This window comes from Manis pentadactyla, chromosome 7, assembly GCF_030020395.1.
Source record: "Manis pentadactyla isolate mManPen7 chromosome 7, mManPen7.hap1, whole genome shotgun sequence".
NCBI classification, from domain to species: Eukaryota; Metazoa; Chordata; class Mammalia; order Pholidota; family Manidae; genus Manis; species Manis pentadactyla.
The window spans coordinates 70,671,301-70,692,723 of NC_080025.1; the positions used below are offsets into that span (position 1 = coordinate 70,671,301).

At 37.4% G+C, this 21,423-nt stretch overlaps 1 long non-coding RNA gene and 1 pseudogene across 1 annotated transcript; one reads left to right on the top strand and one right to left on the bottom strand.

Moving 5' to 3' along the window:
* Positions 1-670: 670 nt before the first annotated feature.
* Positions 671-5,050, bottom strand: LOC118925695 (uncharacterized). Its single transcript, XR_005030159.2, has 3 exons — positions 4,911-5,050; positions 3,875-3,977; positions 671-1,178 (listed from the first exon to the last, which is right to left on the bottom strand). It is a non-coding gene; the product is annotated as an uncharacterized LOC118925695 (long non-coding RNA).
* A 9,915-nt stretch (positions 5,051-14,965) lies between these two features.
* On the top strand, positions 14,966-19,843 carry LOC130684348 (succinate dehydrogenase assembly factor 3, mitochondrial-like; annotated as a pseudogene).
* The last annotated feature ends 1,580 nt before the right edge of the window (positions 19,844-21,423 follow it).

Here is a 21,423-nt window from a genome sequence, read left to right on the forward strand (position 1 = left end):
AATTGGGACAGATTGGGTATAAGGGGTAAAACTGCAATTTTGGCAGAAGTCTACCTTCAGCTACTGAACATCCATAAATACTCTTACTCTTGCATTAAACTTCCACCTATGGGTGATGTTCATTTGCCTTCTAGACACAGTGGCAATCTCATCTTGATATCCTGATGTCTATCAGACAAATTATAAAGTTGGCTACCACCAATCTACCACATATTAAAAACTAGGGGATTATTATTCAGCAGTAAAAAGGAATGAACTATTGACACACATCATAACTTGGATGAATCTCATAGGCATTATTCTAAGGGAAAGCAGCCAGTCTCAAAAGTGGCTGTGTATGTGACATACTGTATGGCTCCATTTATATGACATTCTCAAAAAGACAAAACTATCGTGATAGAAATCAAATCAGAGGACTGTCAACAGTTAGGGATGATGGTACAGAGAAGTGTGATTACAAAAGGATAACACTAAGGAGGTTTTGAAATTGTTTTTTATCTTGATTGGGATGGTGGTCACACAAGTCTACATATGCATTAAAATTCATAGAACCCTACACAAAAAAGTCCGTGTTACTGTACTTAATTTAAAAATTAAATTTTTATAAAAGTAGTGTAATCCAATGAATAATATAACATTATCAGCCACTAAAGTAGACAATATAGGTTTTATAAACATAAAATATTTATTAATTTTTTTAAAACTAGGGAAATGAGAAGAAAAACAATATATAATCATATACACAGAAGAACAAGGAAGAAAACACGAGCAGAAACAACAATTTTCCTTTCTGCAAGTGCTCCTGAGATCCCGTTGGCATCAGAACTTCTTCCAGGTTCCCTCTGTGCTCAGGCAGCGCTTCCTGAGAGCTCTAAGCCCTGGCAGTCCCAACTGTATGTGGGGTTGCTGTAGTCTCCCATTAATTTTACCACTGGATATTACAATACTAGGAGGCACTCTAGAAGAATCCCTGAGGTCCACCATAGAAAATTATAGGAAACCATCATCACAGTAAACTTTTCTTTTTTTTCATTTTCCTCTTGGTCCATTGGCAGGAGGAGCACAAAAGTCCAATGGCAGTCTCAACACCTCAACTTCCGTTCAATTGTCTCCCCTTGTGGAATATTTCTCCATCAAATACTAAGACGTTCAAGCCAGCAGAGTCTAAAATAACGAACCTGGGAAGGAAAATTTTGAGTTCTGGTCACTCAGTGTAATAATGAGACATACCACACCCACTTCACTCCTCGGTTTCTGGACCATGTGTCCTGGCTCTGGGAGAAACAGAATCACATGTTAGTCACTAGTTCAAAGAAAATATTTTATCCTGGAGGACAGCACCCTAATGTCAAAAGGTGTTTCCCAGCTGACACAGTAAATCGGTTCCTTAGGTCACTCTGCTATGCCGTAAACCAAGTGCTTCTGCGTGAAAGGTTTGAACCTCAAGAACCAGTGACCCCAAGAGCACTGGCCTTAATTATTTTGACTTGAAATGAGTTTCTTGATGAAAAGCAATATTGTGTGAGAAAACATGATGATGTAAGGCACAATGTAAATGAAGTCAGCAGGAGCAGTGTGGTGGCTCAGGAAAACAAACCGTACCCAGAGTAAGTACTTATTTCAGTGAGGACAAACTACCATTTACTTCCTGATGGAAGGGACCCAATAAACAACCAACAGTAGGCTGTTCTCCTCATTCTATCATCCAATATTGAGAGTTTATTATTCCTCCGTGCTGCTGGCAGATTGGGCATTCAGCCACAGTAGCACAGCCAGCTCAGCCTGGGGGAGAGGAAATCTATTTTTTATTAAGGGATGTGCAATCTTCATTGCTACTATGACAGATCATTTCTTTAGATTTTTTGATACAGTAAAGTCACTGGGGAAAGAGAATGACATCAACAGAGTGAGTCATCTGGTTCACCTGGTTATTGAACATTTGGTGAAAATTCACATGGTATATTAATATTCCCATATGTTGGGCTCTTGTCAAGAGATTCATTCACATAATTTTTCCCCAATCCTCCTTACCAGTAAAGTTGCAATTCTGTTTTTTCCAACTCTTTCACCATAGGGCCAAACCTCTAGCTACTACCCATGAACTGGTGTAGCTCTGACATCATGTTACCTTCTAGGCAAGCTCACCATCAGGTTGCACTCACTGGAGGAGTTCCCTTCTCCAAGGGAACTTCAGAGCCACTCATGATTTATTTGTTAATAAATGGAAAAGCAGAGAAGTGGTCCTTGAATTTTTCAACACATAATTCTAAGGCCAGGACATATGAACTAAAAAATCAAAAATTTAAACCACTTGGAAGCAGAATATTATGCTTAAGAAGACAGTAAATGTCAATACAGTGATTTCCTATGAGACAACTTGTTCAAAGTTTGTGAACCATGTACTTGCATGTCTATTAACTAATATTAACATTTTGTAGGACAGAAACACTGCTGGCTATGAAAGCTGAGCCATCAGGAATCCTGTGACTGACAATTTCTTAACCATTTTATCAACTTCCCTGTTTTAAAAGGAATTCAAGTATGATTGGCATGCACAGTTCTGGAAATCTATTTACCCAGATACCTCAGATAAGAGCAGTGAAGGAAATAAATTTTAGCCCTTAAATGTCAGGGATGTGCAATTCTTACTTAGTGTGAAATGCTTCAGTCAAACAGTCTTTTAAAAGTAGAGACTAGGTGACTGGATGCAGGTTTTTAAAAAGGTTTTAAGAGTTAAACACTGTGAAGAAGTCAACAGTTGCAGAACCACAGACCGTCAGAAAATGGTTGGCCTTTAAAGATCGCTGAGCCAAATCCCATCTCAAATCTCTGAATCCTCTCTGCAACTCTCCCTTAAATGACTTTTCATACTGAAAAACAAAACAAAACTTGAATGACTGCAAAATCACTACCTTCCCAGGCAGCTATCCTACCTTGAGACAGCTCTCACAGTAGGAAAGTTTTTCTTCAAGGGACCAAAAAATCTATCTTATTGTCAGAAATATTTCTAACTCAGCAGCCCAAACAGGACAAGCATCATTCCTCTTCCAGTGATGACCCTTCAGATAGCTCCCTCCTACCATAATCTTCTCTTCTCCAGGATAAATGTCACCATTTTCCACCATCATTTTTCACATGATTTGATCACCTCCATTTTCCAATAATTCTCTTGAAAGTATACATTTAACCTGATGTAGAAGCACAGATTTATACTTCTACTTCTACTCTACTGTCTAATAGAGTAGAAGTAGAAGTATAATTTCCCTATTGTAGAGCAGTTATAGTTCTCTTTTTGCAATTTAAAATAAGGAAAATGAGGCTACCTTACCCAAGGTCAAATAATCCATAAGTGTCAGAATTTGGATTCTATCCCAGGATTCCTGAAAAAGTAGTAGCTGACACCTATTGAGAACCTACCATGTGCCAGCACTGCACTGAGCCCTTACCTCAAACTGTTAACTAGCTAGTAGTATTATTCCCATTTTACACACAGGGAAACTGAGGCTTAAAGTGGTATAAGAAAGTGTTTAGAAATTAAGAGCTAGCTCATCAGAACAAGTTCACTTTATATACTCACACTCAGAAATTTTATACTTATCCCTTATAAAATTAATCTTACTGGATTCAGTCCATTACTCTCCAAATTTTTTAGAGATACTGATTTGATTAAAGTATTTTTATCCTTGCTTTTTTTTTTAATAACTTCAGGTCTTATAAGAAAAGTTTCCATGTGTTCAAGTTCCCAACAAATTTCACTGCATAGAGGAAGATCTATTAGAGAGTCACCTGCAAGCCACTAGTAACTTCTCTCCAGATGCCATCAATCACTCATCAGACCACATCAACTCAAATCATTCAACCTCTACTACATTACCTAATGTAGTACATGTGTCTCCATTTTGTCCACAAGAATACAATGAGTTTGTTGTGTCCTCCTGGAATAATATATTGGGCCTTCCAGCTCAAACTTGGCAACCCTGTCAAAAAGAATACCATATTAGTGTGAGATTATTAGTGTAATTCATAGTGTTTTGAATTATGAGTTCATAATTCATACTAATGTAATTCAGAGACAGTAAATCATCTTGGTTCTTAGTGATTACCACTTCTGCTTCTCTAAATATTTATTACATCTTCAGAGACAAAACAAAATTAGATATATTTTAAGTTGCTTTCACCCTCATGATACTATATTTTTATTCAAGTAATTGGGGATAGCACTTTCTGCATCAAAAGGAAATTTGAGTTTTAGTGTCTTCTCACTCAGTCTTCTGAGTTATTTTGGGTCAGGCAGTGTGACATTTGCTTTTCATAATCTATGCTTGTGATTTTGACCTCTTGGGCATTCTTAAGATTAACAGCTTAATTCTAGGGTTTTGTTCGAGTTTCCTATTTGGTTAAACTGATAGTTTCACTTTTCCCTTAATTGAATTACACATCACTGTAAGTGAATTACCTTCTCTTGAGAGTCATCCAGAAGCTTTTGATGGATAGATGCTGGCACCTGAGTAATAATCCTTTAAGACCACGAATCTGTCATACAATCTTTCCTGGCTTAGGAATGCCATAATATATTCAATAGATTTGGCAGTTTTCTACTACCATTGATTTCATTGCTTAGCATTTAATAGTCTTTCTTTATAAAATAATGTTTCCTCTCAGTTCTGTATTACAGAGTTATCTCTTTTTAAAACATTGAAAGCAACATTAGAGATTCAAACTTAAGTTAATTCAAGCAGCTGAATGCTACCACATATGACTGTATTATCACTCACAAAGATAACGACCACTGAGAAACAGGAATTGGGGCATCTTTCTTTTGACATTGCTCTTAGGAAACACCCTGATTTCAAATATGTCAAAGTATGAAAAATATGTAACTCTGATAATTGAAGAAAATCAATAGTTACCCTAATTATTGAGGAGTCTAGGTTGCAAATGCTGCCCATATTTCAGAGCAGTACAAAATTGAGAATTTTCAACAATATTATTCTGTCCTCCATTTCCCATCTACAACCTAAAACAGAAGATAAGTTACTTGACTAGAGCACAATAAAGGTCAGACAATGTCAAATATTATGAAATGCTTTGTTTAAGATACTTTATATATTTTTTTTAATAATTATTTTTTATTGAAGGGGAGTTGATGCACAGTATTACATTACATTAGTTTCAAGTGTACAACACAGTGATAGAACATTTATATACATAATTCGAGGTTCCAGCTATCACCCTACCAAGCTGTTACAATATCTTGACTATATTCCTTATGCTATACATTACATCCCGGTTACTGATTTATTTTACCATTGGAAGTCTGTCCTTTTTTTTTTTTTTTTTTTGTGAGGGCATCTCTCATATTTATTGATCAAATGGTTGTTAACGACAATAAAATTCTGTATAGGGGAGTCAATGCTCAATGCACAATCATTAATCCACCCCAAGCCTAATTTTCGTCAGTCTCCAATCTTCTGAGGCATAACAAACAAGTTCTTACATGTAGAACAAATTCTTACATAATGAATAAGTTACATGGTGAACAGTACAAGGGCAGTCATCACAGAAACTTTCGGTTTTGCTCATGCATTATGAACTCTAAACAGTCAGTTCAAATATGAATACTCATTTGGTTTTTATACTTGATTTATATGTGGATACCACATTTCTCTCTTTATTATTATTATTTTTAATGAAATGCTGAAGTGGTAGGTAGATACAAGATAAAGGTAGAAAACATAGTTTAGTGTTGTAAGAGAGCAAATGTAGATGATCAGGTGTGTGCCTGTAGACTATGTGTTAATCCAAGCTAGACCAGGGCAATAAAACATCCACGTATGCAGAAGATTTCTCTCAGAACAGGGGGGGTGAGGTTCTAAGCCTCACCTCTGTTGATCCCCAATTTCTCACCTGATGGCCCCCCTGCGACTGTGCCTGTCTTAGGTTGTTCCTCCCTTGAGGAATCTTACCCGTCTCTGGCTAACCAGTCATCCTCCGGGGCCATACAGGGAAATGTAGAGTTGGTAAGTGAGAGAGAAGCCTTATTGTTTGAAAAGGTTAGCTTTTTTCTTCTTTGCATATTTATGCCCTGTGGCTTCTATGCCCAGCATTTGTCTTGAGGTATCTTTACCACTTGGAGGAGTTATGATACTCGGTAAATTTGATATGAGGCACGAATTCTATTTAAGGGTTGTAATTAGGAAGGAAGAAGAAAAGCTATAGAAGTAGTAGGCGGAAGAAAACATGGGAAGATTGGTTATTTCTTTGACATATCTTCTTGTAGAGTAACTTCAGCGTATATAGGTTTTAAGCTACTACTTAAATTGCGCACACACATTAACATAATAGGAGTATAGTTACATAACCAAAGCATATCTGTAATTACCAGCCATCTCCAGTGAAACCAAGAAAACCATTAAGGCACCTTAGGCATTTGTGAAAAATTATCTATGACATGGTGGATATTGTAAAACTGAACTTGAACAGTCTGAGAGAAATCAGACAAATTAAAACAACCCATTCCTGGGGACTGTTCACATGCCATATGTTCTTTTAACAGTAAATAGTCTGTAGTTGTAAGACTTTGGAGCGCTACAATTTGCACTTCTCCAAATTCTTGGTTGAGTTCCAACAGTATAGATCCAGTCAAATTTGTTGTTTCACTGTATGCACAGGCCAGCTTAGATATCTCCTTCCTCATTCCCATGGCAAGTCCAGGAACTGGTGGGATGAGTGCATCTACTGCTGTAGCAGTGCGTGGATCTTTGTTGGGGTTTTTTGATGATCATCTTCTGGCATGAGTCTTCCAGAGAGTGCAGATGTTGGAAGTTCTTTTTCATATCATATCTTAGTTCATTTTCGGGGTAGCCCAATTAGGCTTTGATCCTCTGTATAAACACAAACAGACCCTTTGCCTACACTTTTATATGCCCTTTATACCCTTGTGTAGAACTCGTTGGAGGTTACCACACAGGAACTGCCCTTTTTCTTTTTTTTGCTTTGTTTTTGGTATCACTAATCTACACTTACATGACGAATATTATGTTTACTAGGCTCTCCCCTATACCAGGTCTCCCCTATAAACCCCTTTACATTCACTGTCCATCAGCATAGCAAAATGTTGTAGAATCACTACTTGCCTTCTCTGTGTTGTCCAGCCCTCCCATTTCTCCTACCCCCCCATGTATGTTAATCTTAATACCCCCCTACTTCTCTCCCCCTTATCAATCCCTACCCACCCATCCTCCCCAGTCCCTTTCCCTTTGGTACCTGTTAGTCCATTCTTGAGTTCTGTGATTCTGCTGCTGTTTTGTTCCTTCAGTTTTTCCTTTGTTCTTATATTCCACAGATAAGTGAAATCATTTGGTATTTCTCTTTCTCCGCTTGGCTTGTTTCACTGAGCATAATACCCTCCAGCTCCATCCATGTTGCTGCAAATGATTGGATTTGCCCTTTTCTTATGGCTGAGTAGTATTCCATTGTGTATATGTACCACATCTTCTTTATCCATTCATCTATTGATGGACATTTAGGTTGCTTCCAATTCTTGGCTATTGTAAATAGTGCTGCAATAAACATAGGGGTGCATCTGTCTTTCTCAAACTTGATTGCTGCGTTCTTAGGGTAAATTCCTAGGAGTGCAATTCCTGGGTCAAATGGTAATTCTGTTTTGAGCATTTTGATATACCTCCATACTGCTTTCCACAATGGTTGAACTAACTTACATTCCCACCAGCAGTGTAGGAGGGTTCCCCTTTCTCCACAGCCTCGCCAACATTTGTTGTTGTTTGTCTTTTGGATGGCAGCCATCCTTACTGGTGTGAGGTGATACCTCATTGTAGTTTTAATTTGCATTTCTCTGATAATTAGCGATGTGGAGCATCTTTTCATGTGTCTGTTGGCCATCTGTATTTCTTTTTTGGAGAACTGTCTGTTCAGTTCCTCTGCCCATTTTTTAATTGGGTTATTTGTTTTTTGTTTGTTGAGGCATGTGAGCTCTTTATATATTCTGGACGTCAAGCCTTTATCGGATGTGTCATTTTCAAATATATTCTCCCATACTGTAGGGATCCTTCTTGTTCTATTGATGGTGTCTTTTGCTGTACAGAAGCTTTTCAGCTTAATATAGTCCCACTTACTCATTTTTGCTGTTGTTTTCCTTGCCCGGGGAGATATGTTCAAGAAGAGGTCACTCATGTTTATGTCTAAGAGGTTTTCGCCTATGTTTTCTTCCAAGAGTTTAATGGTTTCATGGCTTACATTCAGGTCTTTGATCCATTTTGAGTTTACTTTTGTATATGGGGTTAGACAATGGTCCAGTTTCATTCTCCTACATGTAGCTGTCCAGTTTTGCCAGCACCACCTGTTGAAGAGACTGTCATTTCGCCATTGTATGTCCATGGCTCCTTTATCAAATATTAATTGACCACATATGTCTGGGTTAATGTCTGGATTCTCTAGTCTGTTCCATTGGTCTGTGGCTCTGCTCTTGTGCCAGTACCAAATTGTCTTGATTACTATGGCTTTATAGTAGAGCTTGAAGTTGGGGAGTGAGATCCCCCCTACTTTATTCTTCTTTCTCAGGATTGCTTTGGCTATTCGGGGTCTTTGGTGTTTCCATATGAATTTTTGAATTATTTGTTCCAGTTCATTGAAGAATGTTGCTTGTAGTTTCATAAGGATTGCATCAAATCTGTATATTGCTTTGGGCAGGATGGCCATTTTAACGATATTAATTCTTCCTAGCCACGAGCATGGGATGAGTTTCCATCTGTTAGTGTCCCCTTTAATTTCTCTTAAGAGTGACTTGTAGTTTTCAGAGTATAAGTCTTTCACTTCTTTGGTTAGGTTTATTCCTAGGTATTTTATTTTTTTGGATGCAATTGTGAATGGAGTTGTTTTCCTGATTTCTCTTTCTGTTGGTTCGTTGTTAGTATATAGGAAAGCCACAGATTTCTGTGTGTTGATTTTGTATCCTGCAACTTTGCTGTATTCCGATATCAGTTCTAGTAGTTTTGGGGTGGAGTCTTTAGGGTTTTTTATGTACAGTATCATGTCATCTGCAAATAGTGACAGTTTAACTTCTTCTTTACCAATCTGGATTCCTTGTATTTCTTTATTTTGTCTGATTGCCGTGGCTAGGACCTCCAGTACTATGTTAAATAACAGTGGAGAGAGTGGGCATCCCTGTCTAGTTCCTGATCTCAGCGGAAATGCTTTCAGCTTCTCGCTGTTCAATATAATGTTGGCTGTGGGTTTATCATAGATGGCCTTTATTATGTTGAGGTACTTGCCCTCTATTCCTATTTTGCTGAGAGTTTTTAACATGAATGGATGTTGAACTTTGTCAAATGCTTTTTCAGCATCTATGGAGATGATCATGTGGTTTTTGTCTTTCTTTTTGTTGATGTGGTGGATGGTGTTGATGGACTTTCCAATGTTGTACCATCCTTGCATCCCTGGGATGAATCCCACTTGGTCATGGTGTATGATCCTTTTGATGTATTTTTGAATTCGGTTTGCTAATATTTTGTTGAGTATTTTTGCATCTACGTTCATCAGGGATATTGGTCTGTAGTTTTCTTTTTTGGTGGGGTCTTTGCCTGGTTTTGGTATTAGGGTGATGTTAGCTTCATAGAATGAGTTTGGGGGTATCCCCTCCTCCTCTATTTTTTGGAAAACTTTAAGGAGAATGGGTATTATGTCTTCCATGTATGTCTGATAAAATTCTGAGGTAAATCCATCTGGCCCGGGGGTTTTGTTCTTTGGTAGTTTTTTGATTACCGCTTCAATTTCGTTGCTGGTAATTGGTCTGTTTAGATTTTCTGTTTCTTCCTGGGTCAATCTTGGAAGGTTATATTTTTCTAGGAAGTTGTCCATTTCTCCTAGGTTTCCCAGCTTGTTAGCATATAGGTTTTCATAGTATTCTCCTATAATTCTTTGCATTTCCGTGGGGTCCGTCGTGATTTTTCCTTTCTCGTTTCTGATACTGTTGATTTGTGTTGACTCTCTTTTCTTCTTAATAAGTCTGGCTAGAGGCTTATCGATTTTGTTTATTTTCTCGAAGAACCAGCTCTTGGTTTCATTCATTTTTGCTATTGTTTTATTCTTCTCAATTTTATTTATTTCTTCTCTGATCTTTATTATGTCCCTCCGTCTGCTGACCTTAGGCCTCATCTGTTCTTCTTTTTCCAATTTCGATAATTGTGACATTAGACCATTCATTTGGGATTGCTCTTCCTTTTTTAAATATGCTTGGATTGCTATATACTTTCCTCTTAAGACTGCTTTTGCTGTGTCCCACAGAAGTTGGGGCTTAGTGTTGTTGTTGTCATTTGTTTCCATATATTGCTGGATCTCCATTTTGATTTTGTCATTGATCCATTGATTATTTAGGAGCGTGTTATTAAGCCCCCATGTGTTTGTGAGCCTCCTTGCTTTCTTTGTAAAGTTTATTTCTAGTTTTATGCCTTTGTGGTCTGAGAAGTTGGTTGGTAGGATTTCAATCTTTTGGAATTTTCTGAGGCTCTTTTTGTGGCCTAGTATGTGGTCTATTCTGGAGAATGTTCCATGTGCACTTGAGAAGAATGTATATCCCGCTGCTTTTGGATGTAGTGTTCTATAGATGTCTATTAGGTCCATCTGCTCTACTGTGTTGTTCAGTGCTTCCGTGTCCTTACTTATTTTCTGCCCAGTGGATCTATCCTTTGGGGTGAGTGGTGTGTTGAAGTCTCCTAGAATGAATGCATTGCAGTCTATATCCCCCTTTAGTTCTGTTAGTATTTGTTTCACATATGCTGGTGCTCCTGTGTTGGGTGCATATATATTTAGAATGGTTATATCCTCTTGTTTGACTGAGCCCTTTATCATTATGTAGTGTCCTTCTTTATCTCTTGTTACTTTCTTTGTTTTGAAGTCTATTTTGTCTGATATTAGTACTGCAACCCCTGCTTTCTTCTCACTGTTGTTTGCTTGAAATATGTTTTTCCATCCCTTGACTTTTAGTCTGTACATGTCTTTGGGTTTGAGGTGAGTTTCTTGTAAGCAGCATATAGATGGGTCTTGCTTTTTTATCCATTCTGTTACTCTGTGTCTTTTGATTGGTGCATTCAACCCATTAACATTTAGGGTGACTATTGAAAGATATGTACTTATTGCCATTGCAGGCTTTAAATTCGTGGTTACCAAAGGTTCAAGGTTAGCCTCTTTAGTATCTTACTGCCTAACTTAGCTCGCTTATTGAGCTGTTATATACACTATCTGGAGATTCTTTTCTTCTCTCCCTTCTTGTTCCTCCTCCTCGATTCTTCATATGTTGGGTGTTTTGTGCTGTGCTCTTTCTAGGAGTGCTCCCATCTAGAGCAGTCCCTGTAAGATGTTCTGTAGAGGTGGTTTGTGGAAAGCAAATTCCCTCAGCTTTTGTTTGTCTGGGAATTGTTTAATCCCACCGTCATATTTGAATGATAGTCGTGCTGGATACAGTATCCTTGGTTCAAGGCCCTTCTGTTTCATTGTATTAAATATATCATGCCATTCTCTTCTGGCCTGTAGGGTTTCTGTTGAGAAATCTGACGTTAGCCTGATGGGTTTCCCTTTATAGGTGACCTTTTTCTCTCTAGCTGCCTTTAACACTCTTTCCTTGTCCTTGATCTTTGCCATTTTAATTATTATGTGTCTTGGTGTTGCCCTTCTTGGATCCTTTCTGTTGGGGGTTCTGTGTATTTCCGTGGTCTGTTCGATTACTTCCTCCCCCAGTGTGGGGAAGTTTTCAGCAATTATTTCTTCTAAGATACTTTCCATCTCTTTTCCTCTCTCTTCTTCTTCTGGGACCCCTATAATACGGATATTGTTCCTTTTGGATTGGTCACACAGTTCTCTTAATATTGTTTCATTCCTGGAGATCCTTTTGTCTCTCTCTATGTCAGCTTCTATGCATTCCTGTTCTCTGATTTCAATTCCATCAATGGCCTCTTGCATTCTATCCATTCTGCTTATAAACCCTTCCAGAGTTTGTTTCATTTCTGCGATCTCCTTTCTGGCATCTGTGATCTCCTTCCGGACTTCATCCCATTTCTCTTGCGTATTTCTCTGCATCTCTGTCAGCATGTTTATGATTCTTATTTTGAATTCTTTTTCAGGGAGACTGGTTAGGTCTGTCTCCTTCTCTGCCGTTGTCTCTGTGATCTTTGTCTGCCTGTAGCTTTGCCTTTTCATGGTGATAGGAATAGTCTGCAGAACTGGGACGAGTGACGGCTGGAAGGACTTCCTTTCTTGTTGGTTTGTGGCCCTCCTCTCCTGGGAGAACAGCGGCCTCTAGTGGCTTGTGCTGTGCAGCTGCGCGCAGACAGGTTTTCTGCTTCCTGCCCGGCTGCTATGGAGTTAATCTCCGCTGTTGCTGTGGGCGTGGCCTGGCTCGGGCAGCTACTCCAAAATGGTGGAGTCGCGTTGGAGCAGGAGCTGCTTGGAGGCTATTTATCTCCGTAAGGGGGCTCCCTGCTCCCTGCAGCCCAGGGGTTAGGGTGCCCAGAGATCCCGGATTCCCTACCTCTGGATTAAGTGACCCGCCCTGCCCCTTTAAGACTTCCAAAAAGCACCCGCCTAAACAAAACAACGCCCACCAAAAAAAAGAAAAAAAAAATTTTTTTTTAATTAAAAAAAAAAAAAAAAAAAGGTGGTCGTTCGTTTTTCTTTATTCTCCGGTGCCAGCCTCAGGCCTCTGCTCACCGGTCTTTCTGCCCTGTTTCCCTAGTATTGGGGTCCCTATCCCTTTAAAACTCCCAAAAAGCGCTCGCCAAAACAGCAAAAAATGAAAAAAAAAAAAGGTCGCGCGCTTTTCTTATGCCCTCAGTCGCCCAGCCTCCAGTTCCTGCTCACTGTTCTTGCTGCCCTGTTTTCCTAGTATCGAGCGCCCTGCACTCTGGCCCGAATGGCGGGGGCTGGGTGTTCGGCAGTCCTGGGCTCCGTCTCCCTCCCGCTCTGCCTGCTCTTCTCCCGCAGGGAGCTGGGGGGGAGGGGCGCTCGGCTCCCGCGGGGCCGGGGCTTGTATCTTACCCCCTTCGCGAGGCGCTGGGTTCTCTCAGGTGCGGATGTGGTCTGGATATTGTCCTGTGTCCTCTGGTCTTTATTCTGGGAAGGGTTGTCTTTGTTATATTTTCATAGATATATGTTGTTTTGGGAGGAGATTTCCGTTGCTGTACTCACGCCGCCATCTTCTGCCCCTCCCACCAACACTGATACTTTATATTTGTAACTGAATATGAAATTTTCCCATGTATTTTTGTATACCTGGTGTTTTGTCCCAGTTAGTTTTATTTTTAAATATATCTGTACAGCCATAACCCCTCTGAGAGATACAAAAGGTCACTTTCCTTTTCTAAAACACAGAATTATTCAAGAGTGCTTAATACCTACCTGCACTGCTAATGTAATTCTTACTATACCTCTGAGAGAAAATGCTCCTTGAGATAGATTCAGACCAAGTTTCATTTGTAATGTTAATGTACTTTGTCTGAGAAAACCTCTCTATGTCACTTCCCCATGTACTAGCCAAATCCTAATGAGGTTTCAGTACTAGAGTGGAGAAAGACACACTTTTTCATTTTTCATCTCAGTTCAGCAATAAAAATTGCATTAGCCATTTGTAGTATGTCTATTAGTGTTCCTATAATAATTTTCTGATTCTTAGCATTTATAAAATAGACCTTGAATTTTGATACCACAAATCATGATTGACATTTAATAATTTTTTCTTATTAACAAAATAAGGTGACCTAAGCAATTTATAGAGAAAGCCTATTAAACCAATATCATAACCTAAAAAATAAGATCAAATGACCAAAACTATCTGAGTGAGAAGAAGCCCAATTTTTTTCCTTTAAAATGAGGGAGAAAACTAATTCCTAGATATTATACCCTCAGGGTTATGCCTGAGAGTTGATTCTTACTCAGAAAGGAAATACCAAAATGTGACTTCAAAGCTATTCAGAAAATAAATAAATTTTTTCTAAGTAATGGAAGAATGTGATTATGTAAACAACATCAAGCCATCATCAGAAATGGAGATAATTCATATCAGACACCCTGAATAATACACTGATATTTTACTTGTTTCACACTCCCATACCTCATCCCATTCTCATTTACCTGTTTATAATTGTGAGTTTTACTAAGTCTTGATACTACTATCAGCCTCCCATAAATGACACACTTTAGACTATATAAAACTGAGTGGTTTGTGTATCTATTAGTGATCTACTAATTTAAGTTTAAATTGCTTGGCCTAGAATTCATGGCCCTTCATACTCTGGGCTCAGCCAGACTTTTCATTCTTACCTTTAGCCATCTCCTTAAAACCACTCAAAATCCAGTCAGACATAAAGTTATCTAAGGCCATTCCATGCTTTTTTCACTTCTACCTTTGTTGTGCTCTCTGGTCCTACTACATGGAAAGAACTTCCACTCATCTTCCTCTGTCTAACCTACACATTAAGACAAAATATCACTTTCTTTACAATGATTTGCTCTAGTTCCCCAATTGTGTATGAGTATTTAGTGTATATCATCTTTATTTAACTTATCACTTACATCTATAAATCACATGAATGATCTTTGAAAATCTAGGGACATTTCAATATACATACTGGTATCTTCTTCAGTGTAACACAGCATCTCATGTAACAAAGTGCCCAATAAATATGTATGAGAGAGTGAATAAATGAATAAATTTCTAGTCTATGATCTCATAGTTACACTATCTATTATTCATAAAGGTTCCCTCCCATCCTTTCCATGCCAATCTAAATGTAGTATAGGAATAAATTATTGTCAGACTCTAAAAAATTCACTTTTCAATAATATGACACACTTGACATCATGACCAACCTTCCCACTGAAAATAATTAAAATTATAAAAAGGACTTTGAATACACTGATGTGCTAGCAGGAAAGTAAGGACCCTCAGAAACCAAAAATGAACGGAGTATAGGAACCCAGAGAGGTAAGCTGAGCTTTGACTTCGGCTTTCACCTTGGGATATTTATCCATGAAGGTGAACTTGAGTTTCTGTATTCACAAGTAACAGGATATAAATCCTGGGAGGCACCTGAGCAAGATGAGGATCTAATTGGAGATGCCTCAATAAAACAGGCATCCCAAATGCCTAAACCTTCAATGTATATGTGAACTAGAAATAAATCCCGGGGACAGCAAGGAAAATTGCCTATTATAAAATGTAGCATTGGTAGAAGGAAAATTCAATCGTCCCTAGGAATTTATATCCACAAGCTGGCCTTCACCTGAGCTTGTAGCCCAATTTCATACTATCTGAAGATACCCAAAAAAATCCTCAGGCAAGAAAATTTAATTTGAATTGTTTCTATGTTGGTAGAGTTCCCCAAAGTTTGTCAGAAGCAAATGCAAATAGTCACTGGAGGTATAAATTGTCAATACATGGCTTGAAAAATTCTAACAGATAAAATTCCAAAAAACATGAACTTATAGTTGAAAGTTACAAAATGTGTGGGAAAACAAGCCACCTAGAGTGAGAGGCAGTAGAAACAAAAGACAAAAAAGTTAGAGAAGTGAAAAGACTACAGATATTAGAAGACAAAGAATAAATATTAAATATGTTTCATATATTAAAGGGCCCTGAAAGTATAAGGGAAAAATAAGACAATATCAAAAATAGACAAAAGTGGTTTTAAAGGAAAGAGAAAGAAAGAGAAGGAAGGGCAGAGAGAAGGAGGGAGGGTGGGAGGAAACTCATAAAACATCTAGAAATTTAAAATACAAAAATTGGAATTCAAAACTTAGTAGATTCTCCTTTCCCATCCTCTTTCCCTTTCTCTTGGTCAGGCCTTGATTTTGTTTTAATTGGCTAAATTCTTCACCTGATAAAAGAGTATCTCCAAAAACAATTAACAGTAAATATCATATTTAATGATTAAAAACACTACTTTTGAGATCAGATAATTACTAGAAAAATGCTCACTTTTTTCAACTTTGTACCAGAGTCTCCAGAAAGTACCAAAGGGGAATATAAAGAAATAAACAGTAGAAAGAATAGAATGGAAGAAATTAAAATGTCATTATTTTCAAGTGCTATGACTGTTGTAAAAATCCAGCAGAAGCTATAATTTATAGAACAAGGGAAGAGTAAATTTGCCGAATAAAAATCTATTGCGTTTTATACACCAACAATACAGACTCAGAAAATAAATTTTCTAAAACTAAAACAAAACTTTATGAAATACCCAGAAATAAAGGTAATACAAAATATGCAAAACCAATTAAAACTACAATAAGAGATAACCTCACACCAGTTAGAATGGCCACTATCCAAAACACAAAAGATAACAAATGCTGGTGAGAATGTGGAGAAATAGGAACCCTCCTACACAGTTGGTGGGAATATAAATTGGTATAACTGTTGTGGAAAGCAATATGGAGGTTCCTCAAAGAAACTAAAGACAGGAATACCATTTGATCCAGTAATTCCACTTCTAGGAATTTACCTGAAGAAAACAAAATCCCTGAGACTCAAACAGATAAATGCACCTTTATGTTTATGGCCACCCTGTTTGCCATAACCAAGATATGGAAGCAACCTAAGTGTCCATCAACAGATGAATGGATAAAGAAGACATGGTACATAAACACAATGGAATACCATTCAGCTATAAAAAGAAAAGAAAGCCTACCATTTGCAACAACAACAACATGGATAGATCTAGAGGGTATCATGCTCAGTGAAATAAGCCAGGCAGAGAAAGACAAATACCATTTAATTTCACTTATTTGAGGAATATAAAAACAGTACAAAACAGAAGGAACAAAACAGCAGCAGACTCATGGACACTGAGAAATGACTAGTAGTTATCAAGGGGGAGGGGTTCGGGCAGGTTGTTGGGGAGTATGAGGAGGATGAAGGGGCACAATGATTCACAATCACAATATAAGCTGATCATGGGGACAGTAGTACAGCATGGAGAATATAATCAATGATTCTGTAACACTTTTCTACTGTCCCCATGCTCAGCTTATATTGCAATAATCATGCTAGAGGGGATGAGAATTTGTAATATGCGTAACTGTTGAACCACCGTGTTGTTCATTTGAAACCAACATAAGATTGTATATCAAAGATATTTTAATGAAAGAAAAAATAAATATGCAAAACCATCATGGACAAAAATATAAAACTATACTGAAATACATTAAAGATGACCTAAATAAATCAAGAGATATACCATGTTCATAAACTAAAAAGACAAATATCATAAAGATGGTGGCTTGTAATTGTTATTATAAATTCAATACAGTGGCAATAAGAATCCAATCTGTGTGTGTGTGTGTGTGTGTGTGAATTAACACACTGAATCTAAAATTTATATTAAAGTTCAAGTGTTAAAAAATTGTCAAGATGGTATTATACTGAAGGAAAAAAAAAGTTTGGAGAACTTGCCCTACTAGATATCCCAATTTTTAATGAAATTATAGAAATTAACATTAGGTGGTACTGATTCAAATTGACAATTAGAATAATAAAATTAAAAGCTTAGAAATAGACTCATACATCTATCGCTTGATATATAACCAATATGATATTTAAAATTTGTGAGAGATAAATGGACTTTTCAATATGGTACTGGGAAAATTGAGAATCCATACAGGGAAAAAATGGTATTATATCCTTCCCTGGATACAATAATACTTAATTTCAGTTGGATTACGTATCAATAAGTGACTGTTAAAACTATAATTAGAATACATTATAGGAAAACATTTTCATGATGTCGTTGCACAGAAATATTCTTAAATAAAAAGTGTAAGCATAAAGGAAATGATTAATAGAATTTAATACATAAAAATTAAGAATTTCTGTTCCTCAAAAAACAACATAAAAAGATTGTAAACAAACAGAAAGACACAAACCAGAAAAAAAAAGATATTCCTGGGAAAAGTATTCATATCTAGAATATATGAAGAATTCCTATGAAACAATAAGAATGCAGAAACCAACAAAGTTTATTTAAAACATCCCTCCAACAGATTTAATATATCAACTATATACAAATGCTTCCTAAATCTCCACCTGTCATGTAGCCACATCAATTTTAATAAATTTAACATTGAAATTATCTTGTTTTTCCTAGAGTCATCCAAGCTCAAAATTTGTCATATTTATCATTTAATTTAGTTTGCATTTCATATTCAATTACTTGCCAGATAAACTCAGTTCTTCCTCTGCAAGTTTTCTCACATTGTTGTTCTTTCCTCTAGCATGTTACTGTCATGATTCAGAACTTCATTTTCTTGAACTTGTGATAAACTCTTAACTGGTCTCCCTGCCCCAAAGTTCTCTCTTTTACACCCTTACTGCTTCCTGCTCACCAGGTCTAGATTAATCCAACTTAACCACACTTTCTTTTCACCAAAAACAGTTTTCAGAAATATCTAATAAAATGTTGAATATGATCAAAAATGGCTTTTGGTTATACAAGTCATAGAAAATATATGGATTCTACCTGGCTAACCACATGGGAAAAAAATTAAATTATATTCCTAAAGCATGCCATATATACTAAGAAAACAGTGTATTGAAAAATGAAATATTTCTGAAGAGGATGTAAGAGGCTATCTTTACAACCTCAAGGTAGAAAAGGTTCATTAAGATGCAATAAATACAAACTATGTAAGATGATAAATTTGACTACATTAATATTTAATAGTTGTGTTTACCCAAAAAAATCCATTTAAAAAATCAGAAAGATAAATCATAAACTGAAAGATTTGCATCACAAATTACTGTCAGATGATTAGAACCAGAAGATATGTAAAACAAAACAAAACAAAACAAAAACTTGTCTTAAAAATGATGAAAGGACAAAATAACCGAATGGAAAGTGGGCAGAAGTTGCAGAAAGTAATGGAAGAGGAAACATGAGTGACCAAAAAATAAGAAATAATGTTTAATCTCATTACAGGGGTATATAAATTAAAGCTACACTGAGCTGCTAGATTGGCAAAAGTTAAGAAGTGACAATACCAAGTGTAAAATGTGGCTGTGGAACAAATAAAACTTTTACATAGCTGTTGGGAGTATAAACCGGTACACCCCTCACTCTGGAAAAACACTGTGGCTGCAGGCGCTGTCCGCGGTTGTGTGGACATCACCAAATACTCCATGACCAGCACATGTTCGCACATGTCCTGGCCATGTATCTGCACATTCTGCTGTGGCACCAGGCTCTGACCCCAGACCTCAAAGCCCTTGTCAACCAGTATGTGAAGGGTGAATTTAGGAGACAGAAGACTGTTGGTTCTGACGAGGCCCATCATTTCTTGTAGGAGTGGGAGGTGTATGCAGCAGTGCTATGGCAACAGGTTAATGAAAACAGACAAAATTCAACTGAAAAAGCATGTTTTGGAACTGCCCTTACAGAAGAAAAACTTAATGACCTTAGTGATGAACAAATAGGACAGTTGCAGGAGCTGATGCAAGAAGCCACTGAATCCAATAAGCAATTTAATATTACTGAGTCTAGAAAACCAAAATTTTAGCCTCTACAATGAAGCTTAACAAAGCATTGAAACCTACCCAGCTGCCATATGAACAAGCTGGACTACCAGAGGACAAAAGATCACAGAAGCAGAGGTGAATCACCTAACATGCCGTCCTAGACAAGCTAGCTCTCAGCACCCCCAAGATAAACATGAATGAGCTCAGAAGAACTGCTCAGCTAATCCCAGTCCAAATTGCAAATCAGTTATTGCTAAATAAATGGTAATTCTTTTAAATCGTGAAAAAAACCCACTATGAATTATCTAATAAAGTTGATGCATTTACTCTGTGACCCAGCAGTTAAATCCCTACAGAAACACTTGCATATGTGCACTGTGATACTTGTAAAAGAATGTTCATACCAGCATGTATTTGTTATAGCAAATACCTGGAAACAACCCAAATGTCTGTTAACAATACAAAGAATAAGCAAATTGTGGTATATACATACAATGGAATTTCACATACAACATTAAAAATGAAATAACTACAGCTACACAAGCAACAGGATGAATCCCAAGAGCATAATTTTTTTTTAATGTAGGCTATAGAAATGCATGTAATATGATTCCACTCATATAAAGAAGCATAAAAGCATGTACTACCTACCTGGATTTTTTTTCATTTATTAATATTGTTGGTTCTTAACAACTGGAAGGAAGAGATCTATTTAGCTAGAAATTTGAAAATAATTTTACTACATTACTTTCCTCAGAATCAGCCAAAGAGCTTCCAACAATCCTTTTCCAGAAATTGATGAGCTATAAGTTAGGAAGGAAGAGAAAGAGAGTTAAGAGCATGAAAAGAAAGTGAGAGAGGTACACATATTTTTTTCTGTGATGCCAAAATCAATACATTTCAACATTCTAATATTTGATTTTTCTATTTTTTAGAGTTCAGGTAAGCAATCTTTTACTGTACCGTACATGATTTTTTTTAATGCTCATAATACCAACCAGAGAATACAATAAGGAGTTATTCATGTCACCACTACAATATAAAGCAACAAACCATGACCAAAGACTTGGTTACTAGTCCCAGGTTCACAACTAGTCATGTGGTCCTTCATCAAGCCATGCTGCACGGGGCTTCAGTTTTCTTTTCTGCTAAAATAGAGATAATCAAGCCTGCCTCAGAGCAACCTTATGAGAATTAAAATAGTAAACATCTTTTTAAATGTGCCTGTGTGGGCCCCAACATATAACAGGCATTCAACAAATCCCAGTTCCCTATTACCATCATTGTGCTACTGGATCATCTGAATTATTTAAAAATAAGAAGAGAGTAGGAGATCGGACCTCAGAAGGCAAGCAGCTGCTTAATGGCTTGCATTCCATAATTAAGAGGTCACCAAGTACATTGAAAATATATTTATGTCTGATGCAACGAAAAGGAGGTCTTTTCTAACTTATGTTTTCTTTTCTTTGTTGGGAGCCAGTCTGAACCACCAGCCTGATGACATAGTCTGGGCAGTCGGATGGAAGGGACTGCACAGCGGCCTTCCCAGAGGAGCCACCCCAATAGCCCTCCTGCTCAAAATGTCCCTCCTAATAAATTTGCTTATCTCGGTTTCAATTCAAGCTGCCCCTTCAGGGAAAAGGCCATATCCAATTCTCCCTGAAAATTTTAGGTACTGACCCTAAAGGAAATTGGAAAAAACCACTACTGCCCTTGTGACTACCCCCGATGATGGGAAAGTGAGACCCCATGAGTACTGGACCCAAGTTTATGGGAAAAAAGATATGGAAAATTTACCTGGGTCGAGGTTCCCTCCCCTGCCCCTATGTGGCTTCCAAATGACATATTCAATGATTAATGGCAACAGGTGGGTACAGAAAACAAATGATATTCTTTGGCTAGCCTGC